Source organism: Conger conger, chromosome 14, assembly GCF_963514075.1.
Source record: "Conger conger chromosome 14, fConCon1.1, whole genome shotgun sequence".
Classification (NCBI taxonomy): domain Eukaryota; kingdom Metazoa; phylum Chordata; class Actinopteri; order Anguilliformes; family Congridae; genus Conger; species Conger conger.
In genome coordinates this window covers 26,444,333-26,454,428 of record NC_083773.1, presented here as the reverse complement: position 1 = coordinate 26,454,428, position 10,096 = coordinate 26,444,333, and positions in this window count along the sequence as shown.

Below are 10,096 nucleotides of genomic sequence, written 5' to 3'. Positions count from 1 at the left end.
GCACTTTTAATATTTTCTTAGCATTCTCTATAAGCAAAAAACTATTAGCTGCTGAAATTTGCTGCCTTTTTTGCACGTTGTCCTTACAGTTTGCATCGCTCTGCAGCGTTTCCAATTTTTTTTATTTTTTTGTTTTGTTGACACTTTCAGACCAAGTGTTATTTTGTGTGTTCATGTCACATCTTTATTGGTTAATTTCTTTAGGGAGGGAGTGAAGGACCGCATTGTTGCATCTCATCAACGTAAAAGTTTTTGTATTATATTTACGAAACTGAAATATGCTCACTGGTGTTAAATTTACCAAAGCTAACCTATTAATACTATGCTTTTTTAAAAATGCCTTTCTTTAAGACGGCCAGCCATACTAGATGTTGAAACGCACCCCCGCCTCTATTACGTGCTAGCCGGGGTAGCACGACTAGCACGTACTGTGGAGCTCAGTTTCAGACACCATGGAGCACTGACTGTATTGGTTCAGTCATCTCTGAGGATGTATTGATCTGGAGTTGTAAGCGGCATCCAAAGAAAAGGTCATAATTTTGTAATTTAATGTTTTTTCTTAGTGAGAGTAGACTGGCAGGTGTGCTCACACAGCTACTGTACATCGTCCATCCGGCCACATACCCTACGACATCCTGCAAAAGATTAATCTGCCAAAGTCTCACATGCACCTCACAACCATGCATAGGAATAACGTTTATAAATACCTCGCAATGATACAGACCTTTCTGCTAATATATTTGTGTATACTACTGCATATAATTTTTTTTTAATTTAAAAAAAAAAGTTTTAAACAAAAAAATGGCCTTTTTCACTGTGTCTTACATGTTGAAGGAGGACTAAGAATCTATGAAGACCTTTCATACCCTCAACTTGCATGTCTTGTCCAAAAACACTTTATGGTATGAATGGTCATTTATATAGCGCTAAGTCATTCGTATGCACTACATGGAGCGTTCATGAGCACTACACAGCAACTACAAATTGTGCTCATCACTCGCTATGTCATGTCACTTGCTGTGTCATTGGTAACGTAACATACCATCTACCCGTTTTCAGTTATTGACATAAGCTTTTATGAACGTTTATATTGTGCTTAAGGTGCTATGTGCTGCTTCTATAGCTCTTATAAATGACCATTGATACAAAAGTATTATCACATGTTCTACCTGAGCTTACTTGCATTGACTTTATTGTAACTAGCTTTGGCGACTGGCCTGCCAAATTTACCGAGCGACTTCCACTTGATGAACGCTGGTGTGAGGGCTCACAAGGTACAGTCTGGCTTCAAATCTGGAAATACATTTGAGATGGCACCTACAGAGGTGCTTTATTTCCATTGCCCTGTAAATTCAGAGCATAAATGTTTTGTTTTACATTTTCTTGACATTGATGAGCTTTAAATTTAAAAACAACACAATGACCTCACACAAGACAATCCCAGAAGCCTGTCGAGCTGGAAGCTTGCAGTGTGTTTCCGCACACATACAATTCTGACATCAAGCCTTCTTTGTGAAGCTTTCTTCCAGTCGGTTCTTTTTCAGCTCCTTACCTTATTGCCCCTCATTGAGTCTTCCTACATGCTATTGCTAATTCTGAGCTTATACCATGAAAAACCTCAGTCCTGTGAACCACATCTGCCGAACACAGAAAAATAGAAAACCACGTAGTTTGCACTTTCTCCGTAATTGATTTGTTGGCATTCTGTTGCATGAACGAAAAGCACACTGTACCTCTTAGATATCTGTTGAGCTATATTTTGAGAGAAGGTCCTGGCAGCAGTTGACTTAGTGTTGACTTACAGCGTAAAGTTATGAATTGGATCTTAAGGGTTGTGTGTTTAATATGCATGCTTATGATCCTTTGGCTCACTTCCCAAAGTGCAGCAGTCCTTTTCTTGTCTTTTACAAACTCAAGTTGCTGAGATGGTCTCCATTAAAGGCTTCCATTGAAATGTGTGCCCAGCTTGGAGCACTTGCTCTAGGAGACTGCAGTATATTTTATTACTCGCATAGTAGCAGAAATGATTATTTTTTTGGTCATCTTTGTACAAAAATGCAATCAATGTTTCTCATCTAGTATGGCTGACATCGTTGGTATTATGTACTCCTCAAATGTTTTGAGAACCAAGGAAAGTATTTCCATTCAATTCCCATATTGTTTTCAAACTTTTTTTGTTTTCTGTAATTTAGCCTTTTATTTTAAAATGACAATCAGAATTGTAAGGACTTTTAAAATTTATGAAACTCCAATATATTCAACAACTGACCTAATTCAGTGGATTTTTGAGGCATTTGTGGCAAGCATGTGTGCTTCTTATTTTCATTTCATGGAGGAAAAAAAATGGAAGCGTTTCTTGGCAACTACACTCTGTGTTTACACCGTTACAGTTCATTTGTACAAGCGGTGCATTTGGTCTGTATGCTGTTCTGCAGTGTCAACTGCATTATTAGAAGCAGAACTTATTGCAGTCTGCTTGCCTAGAATTGTTCTCTTTTAAGAATGCCATAAAAAAACAGCACAGCTCCTTGTGTATATATATTACAAGTAAATGTAGAAGGACATGAATGCAGATGGAGAATTACAGTTGGTCTCCTGGTTCATTCAGTTTTCGGCCTTGGAAGATACCATATGAAAGGGGGGCTATCAAACAAGGGGGGTGGGGTAGCAAAGCTTACATTTCACCCTTGTGTGGCCAGTACTACTGTTTCACTGTCTCGAACATGGAATTGTTAAGCCTTTGAGAAAATATAAATAGCCTTTTTGTTATGAAGGAACGGCAGTTGCCAAAAACCACTGTTGTTGCTATTACCCATTCCCTGTATTGGTACTAAATATGCTGAACGTGATTGTATGATCTTTCCTGATCTATTTTTGTGATGATTTCAATGAGCCTTTTCTATGATGTTGTGGGGTGGGGGGCAATTCGATCAGCAAGATCACATTACTGTAACGATGAGTTAGAGTTGAACTCATCGTCGAGGGTAGAGTTGAATCTGCTTTGAACAGTTAAACATCCCATCCGTGACCCCATTCAGCTTCTATGTAGTTTCAGCTTGTGACCATTCATAGATGGTGGCTGTTATAGAATGACCGTTATAAAATGCATCTTTTTTGGACCACATTTCAATTTTTGCTGGGAAGAGCTACAGATGGCAACTGTGGTGAAATGGATTTGAATTCCTGCTCTCTGTTTACATAGCGTATAGCTCTGCATCCTTTCAGCAGCCACAGAAAGGCGGCTACTTTTGCATGTAAATGGAAATGCAAGGAAAACGGTTCCTGCCTGGTCCAAAGCACCTAATTAAAGTAAGCATTTTTATACATTTCATATTCATGAATGTGTTTACACATATGTAGGTATTAAGCTTTTGGTAACCGTTCCAGCTTGTTTGGGAGAAGGCCAAAGTGTAAACATATCTCTGAGAATGCAAGGTGTGGATTTGTTTTCCCTCAGGGAGTGGACGGAGGGTAGCCCTGCAGTCGTAAACGTGTGTTTCCATACACACACGTGCATGCACATTTAGACGTTTAGACAAGTAAATCTTGCTGTTCATTTTATTAGTTGCCAAAAAAGCTAATAAATAACATTTGATAACATTCCAGCTATGGGAGTAAATTGCTGACCACAGCAACAGATAAACAGATTAATATTATAGTAATCATTATGAGATATATTTTACCATTGCCTCTTTCCTTGAGTGCAGTGGTCTCGATTTGCATGCGCCATAGGAAGTGGTTCTAACTGAAAATAATATTAAAAGTAATTTTCGAAATTTGGGTAAAATGCCTTCCCAACCATAACAGGCATAATGTACAAGCTGCTTTGGAGTTGTTTGAACTGTATCTTGCCTTTACCGTTATTTCTGCTCAAACCGTGAACTTGTTGGTAAATGTAGTATGATTTATATTACCAAAGTTTGGCTCCTGCTTTTTCATAAATTATCATCACGTGTAACTAAAGAATTATTTGATTCTTTGGCAAGCAGGTGCAGTGTATGCTACCACTATCAAGAAATATAGAACTTGGTTGATGTTAATCTCAAAGAAATGGACAAGCTATACGATTTTCTTCTTTTTTTTTTTTTTTTTGCGATTATGGGCTGTTACCAGGTATAGCAGGGTGCACAAGATAATGGAAGACTTATTAACCCAATGTTTGCAAATGCGTGATAGAGTAAAGCAATAGAGTGTGGCCACTGCCAGTATGTAGTGAAGTTTATGAATTGCACAAATGAGAGAAATGTAATGTAGAAGGTGAGGAAAGGATGATTAAGACTGACAGAAGACTGAGCTGAGGGGAACAGATGGTGGTTGCGGTTTGTGATTTTCAGCATATCAGCGCTGTGTAGCGGGGGATGTCTGAGCCCTCACGTGGGCTGTTCAACTTTGCTGCTGAAGGATGAAAACGAATGAAAATGGATGTAAAGTGAAGTGAAATTACAGTGAGAGGTAGAGTCATGTTGAATTAATGGTTCTTGCTTTCTTGTTGACAGAAACATTGTGATTCTTCATACAAAATGTAACACACTATAAAGCAGGTTTGGAAAATGTGGGTTGGGCTGGGGGTATTTGCTGATGTTGTTGTCATTGTTACTATAATAGATGCGTAACAAGAGTAGTCTGGCAGTGCTGAGCTGCAGGGGGAATTTTACATTTACCTCTATTGACACAATGCCAGTGTCCCTGTTACTTGAAGAAAAAAATGTTTATGGCAATAGAAAAATAAATGACATTATATTTTTATTTCCCTGCAGAGAATTTGCATGAATCTAAGGTACAACAGTCACACTTACTCAAGATGAGTTCCATATTTCTCTAATTTGTGTGCACTGTGTCTTCAGTATACAATATAACATACTGGTTGCAGCTCAGTAGATGATGAGTGTGGTTGCCATGCAATATATTGTGACATAAACAGTTTAAAGTACAAGTAAGGGTGTGTTTTCTTATCTCCTAGCAGTTTATTTACCCGATTGCATGGGCTCCATACACCTGCAGCCGTTTTTTCTCTACCAAACTTGAACTATTTATGAAGAAGCTTTACCTTTCTTCTTTTACGACCGTTTCCAGACTTCTTTCTGTTCATGTTTCACACTTCAATACAGGTTTTGACTTGCCTGCAGTGACTGTTGGAAAGGGGACAGAGGGGTTATGCATGCCTGAAGTTTGTTGGTGCCCCAAACCAAATGTATGGCTATGATTTTACACTGGAGTGGAACATGGTCTTTTGGTTTTTCAACCAATATGTGTTGATTGTAAAATTAGCAAGCTTTCTTCAAAGCACCAATGCTAGGTACACTCCTTTGGATTACTTTTTTTATTTCATAGTTTTTCTTTAGTCAGGAGCACCCGAAGACCACTTTTAACAAACACTAGAAGTGTCCACGTGTCCTGTTTTTTCTGCATTCTCTGTAGAAAAGCGTTTGCATTTACTGTACGGGCTGTTAGCAGATTTTAAATCTTACCTCATTCCCAGCAGTGACCTTTCCCATCCCTGATGGAGTCCACTCTGCGCCTTAGTAGATATCGGTTGTCTTGTGACTTCTTGTATGCGGTGTAGAAAGTGTTCTCTTTATTTTTCAGCGTTCTCTGATTGCAATTGTCTCCATATCAGGTGCACAAATATACAGGTCTGAAAAATCCAAACATTCAACAAAACCTATACATTTGTGATGCCACATCTCCCTACTGGCATTCAGCTTGAAAGTGTCAAAGAAAGGCTAAATCTAAACCATTGAATGAATATACCTATACAATGTACCATATCTTATTTAAAGTAGCTATGCAGAATTCTTTAACTCTTCCTTATTTTTTCCAAATTAGTGTGGCTCATGAATCATTGGTTATGGTCTTTTTATGGTGAGTTCTGAGCCAGCTGCTTAATCCAATGTTTTGAGCCAATTTAAGGAAAGGGTATCAGTTTTGAGAGCCTTCCGTCCCCTGAAAATGTATTTTTAAACCTCAAGTGACCATGAGCATGCTTGTGCCTTTTCTAATTCATTGTATTTCGAGCATGCAGGTCAGAACATTGCCATTGCCCTCAGAGAACGTTCCTCTAAATGATACAGGTTAATTTTCTTGTTCACGTATTGAAGTGATTTATCTATCAGTTTTCATTTCAGGCATGGCATTGCTGTTCACTTTTGAGAAGAAATATCCATTTGCCTAAATATGGCTGTAGCCCTAGTGCTGTATTCAGCTATTGACACAAATTGTTTGCATTTTAAGCTAACTATTTTAAATGTCCCCACATATATTTTTGAAGCCATAAACCACCAAGTACATTTGAATGGATTGCATTAGAATGTAGATAAGTTTAATATAATGGCATTGTTGATCATTTAAATATTTGCAGTGTTGGAGGAGATCAATGCCAGAAGGAAACGGGGATACGAGCCCTTGTAATACTAGTGTACATAGGAACACTGTGTTGTTCATTGACAGTGCTTTGTATTGTTGGTTGTGTGATGTTGCATTTTTAAAGTCTGTAGTTACTGTACTGTAGTTATTTTGGTTGTCTTGATGTTTTTACAATTATGATGCAATTTGCTCATGGTGCCAGGATCCTTTAAAGATGAAACTGTACACTCATTTCCCTTTCTTCCCTCAAAAACACATTAGCTAAAATAATGTTTGTTTTTTTGCACACCTAAAACAATCAAGGATAAAATCTTACCATTGTGTAGAATATCTTAATCTTCTCGGATTAGTAATAAAACGGTTCACTAATTTCATTCATACGGCCAAGATACATTCCAAATTGTCATGTGCTCATTTGTTGAAAATACTTGACATTTGACTCCAATGTAAAAAATATATAAATAAAATTCCCCACTCGCAACAATTCAAGATTTTAAAATCTGGCATTACATGTGAATTAATTTCAGTGATTACTGAACAGCCGAGTCAAATTGTTTTGTGAACAAACAAAATATGAAAATTTCTGTAAAATAAACTATAAGCACACATTTTAATTTTGTTTTCCTGAAGTAGTAGGCAATGGATCAATGTCCAAAAATGTTTCAAATTTTGCCAAGAAATTGCGCTTTCAAATCTCCTTAAAATTAGAGAGCAATTTGCTGCTGTAGCATAAATGTAGATCTTTCTTCCAGCAAATGTGTTGTGATCACACTATATTATTATTTAAAAGGCACAATTACCGTATGAGATTAGTCTCTTGGGTTAAACTGTGCAGCTTTCACTCCAAAATGAAGGTAGGCAGAAAGCGGGTTGGCATTGACCTCCCGTAGATACCGTAAGTGTGGACCTCATCTTGCATTTTATGACTCTCCAGCCCTCGAGTGCTCGGTTTAGAGCCTATGGATTAAATGTCGGTGAACTTTGGTTACCATCCTGAAATTTCAGGACTTGAGGATTTGCAGCTAAATACTGGTTAGGTGGCTCTGGTTTCTCCTTTCCTTTTGCCCACAGAATTATTTTACTATGCATGTGCTTTTAAGCCTCAGTGTCTTGCACAGCTATATAGATTAACAAGGATTTTTCAGTGTGTGACTGTGTTTGTGGGGAGGCTACCAGTTAATTGAGTCAAGTCTGAGTCAAGTATGTACTGTATTGTGTGTGTCTGTTTAGATTTGCAGTGTGTAAGAGGTCATTGTGTGGCCCAGGCCTTTCTATGGGCGAGGATGCATGCAATTATCTTTCTCGGGACAGTAGCAGGCCACTAGATTTTAAATGTTATTTACTGGAATCGATGTGTGTAGAAATTCAATGTGGATAATTGTGACCATCTCTGTTTGGTGTCTCCCATAAGGATTCATATTAATACACATAGTAGGGACCATTGAAGCTATTTGCTTTAGTCACTGAAGACTTAAACTTGGTTTGGCCATGATTGGCTTAAGAATGCCTTTAATGCTTTAAATATAGGAACATGTTGAATTAATACTGGTTTAGAACCGACCACAAGCTGGTTGTGGTAGTAGTCATATATATACTCACTGTGTAAGCAGGGGCAATAGACAAACTGCTGCTGATCTAAACAAAAAAAGACAATGTGAATTGCCCATAGTATAGATGGCTCTTCCGATGCTACACTATAGATGGCCTTCCTATCGCACCTTTTTTTATAGGCTTTGGTTTGATCGGGAATTCTGGTGAACAGCAAACATGCATGCAGTGACATTTCCTTTCTCATTCTGGAAACAAGTTGAAAGCGGCTAATGTTCAATACACTAATGTGAAATCAGTGCTGGAGAGTGCCTGTGTTCAGCTGATCTGAGATCTGTGCTGGGCTGTGCCTGCGTTGAGCTGATCTGACATCATAGCTGGACTGAACCTGTGTTTAGCTGATCTGAGATCAGTGCTGGACTGTGCCTGCATTCATGGGAGATGGGAGAGCTGCTTCATGAGTCCCAATGTAAATGGAGCTACTGTGTTCTGTCAGCGACTTTTGATTGGATGACGCAGATTGGCAGTTGACGGCTTTTTATGGCCATGTTGAAGCCTCACAGCCAATAATGCTGAGAGCTGTGCCCGCCTGAAAGGGCTTCTCTTCCGCCCCCCTACAGGCAGAGCAACATCACTGTAAAGATCTGAGTGGATAAACTAGGGAATTACAGAGGGATGGAAGAGCAGGATGGTGTGAGCAGCTGGGTCCTTTCCCACCTGCTGCTCACACCCGGGTATGTGGCAGTGATGGGGAAAATGGGAACTTGTCAGTGGTTAGTGTTTGTACCTCCTGTCTAGTGTATGTCCGTTCATGCTTGCGTCCTGATTTGCTTAATAGACATCAGTAAATCATTTTCTGCCAGTTGCAGGATACAGTATCACTTCTCTGTGTTCCATGTCATTTCATTCTGAAATCTGACCATTTGAATGAGCAGTGAGAACACCACCCGCTCATTTTCTCCTGTAGACCCACTGTCATTAATGGGATTGTGAATATCATTATTGTTCTGTGTCGTAATTGCTACCTCTGTAATTTACAGGTCTTCGGTGTACTCTGACATCAACATTTCAGGTGCAAAATTATATATAAAAATATTAAAAAAAATATGTAGGATATACAATCTGCCATTATAATAGGAAGAAATGTGCTTGGTTTGCCTGTATTTACTTGTAGTATCCAAACAAGTAAATGTGTATGTGTGTGCGAGTGGAATGTGAAATTAAACTGTGTTATGATAACCAATAAGCTCCTTTTAAAGTTCCTGTACAATACATTTAACTGTGGTGCACTTTGTTTTGTAACTCTCCCATGGAAAAGCACTGGTGAGGTGGCAGACTGCCCTTGTGCCCTTTAATTCATCTCTGCGTTTTGCTTCGGAACGTGCACGTGCTCCAGCCATATGTCTGAATCAAGTTTACAAGCCGTCATAGTCTGTGACTCTGCGAGCATGTTTTAGTGTGTCTGGTATTGGTACAAAAGCAACAAATAAGGAAAAAAATATCTAACTGGTGATGTTGGGTTGGGGGTGAACTTGCTTTGTATGAAGGGAAGTCTGAGCTTGTTCAGCCTTACGTAACCGTTGCATACATAAGTCCACTTCATATCTTCCTCCCCTGCCCTTAAGTTCCCATTAAAAACAAAAGGGCCAAGAGTGGAAAGTCTTCCTGGAAGACAAACCAGACGCCCCCACCCCACCTCACCCATTCACAACTTGTGACAATGCAATCCTGAAAGCACTTTGCCTTGTTAAAACTTTGTGTGAGTTATTGAATGGTTGTTACAAAAGGATGTTATGTACATTATTAAAAACCATAAATTATTTGACCAAAAACAATGCAGATAAAACTTAATGGAAAATCTAAACCTATAAACCTTTGGCGTTCAAGACTTGATCTATTTTATATAATGTGTGCTGCAGCCAGCTAGTCTTGTTATTCAGTATTGTGGCTTAGAATTGGTTATGTTGAAATAAAGTGCTATTGTCTAATACCTTCTATACTTGCACTGTCATTTATTTTTGAAACCTTTTCACCACCTGCTCGATGCTGCATATGAGTGATGTCACAGGCTTTTTTTCAAACTCCACACCACACAGCAAGCACATCATGGGCACCTGATTCACCTCTAGCAGTTGCTGATCAGTAAGGACTCCTGGTCATCCTGGCTGACCAAACCCCTCTGTAG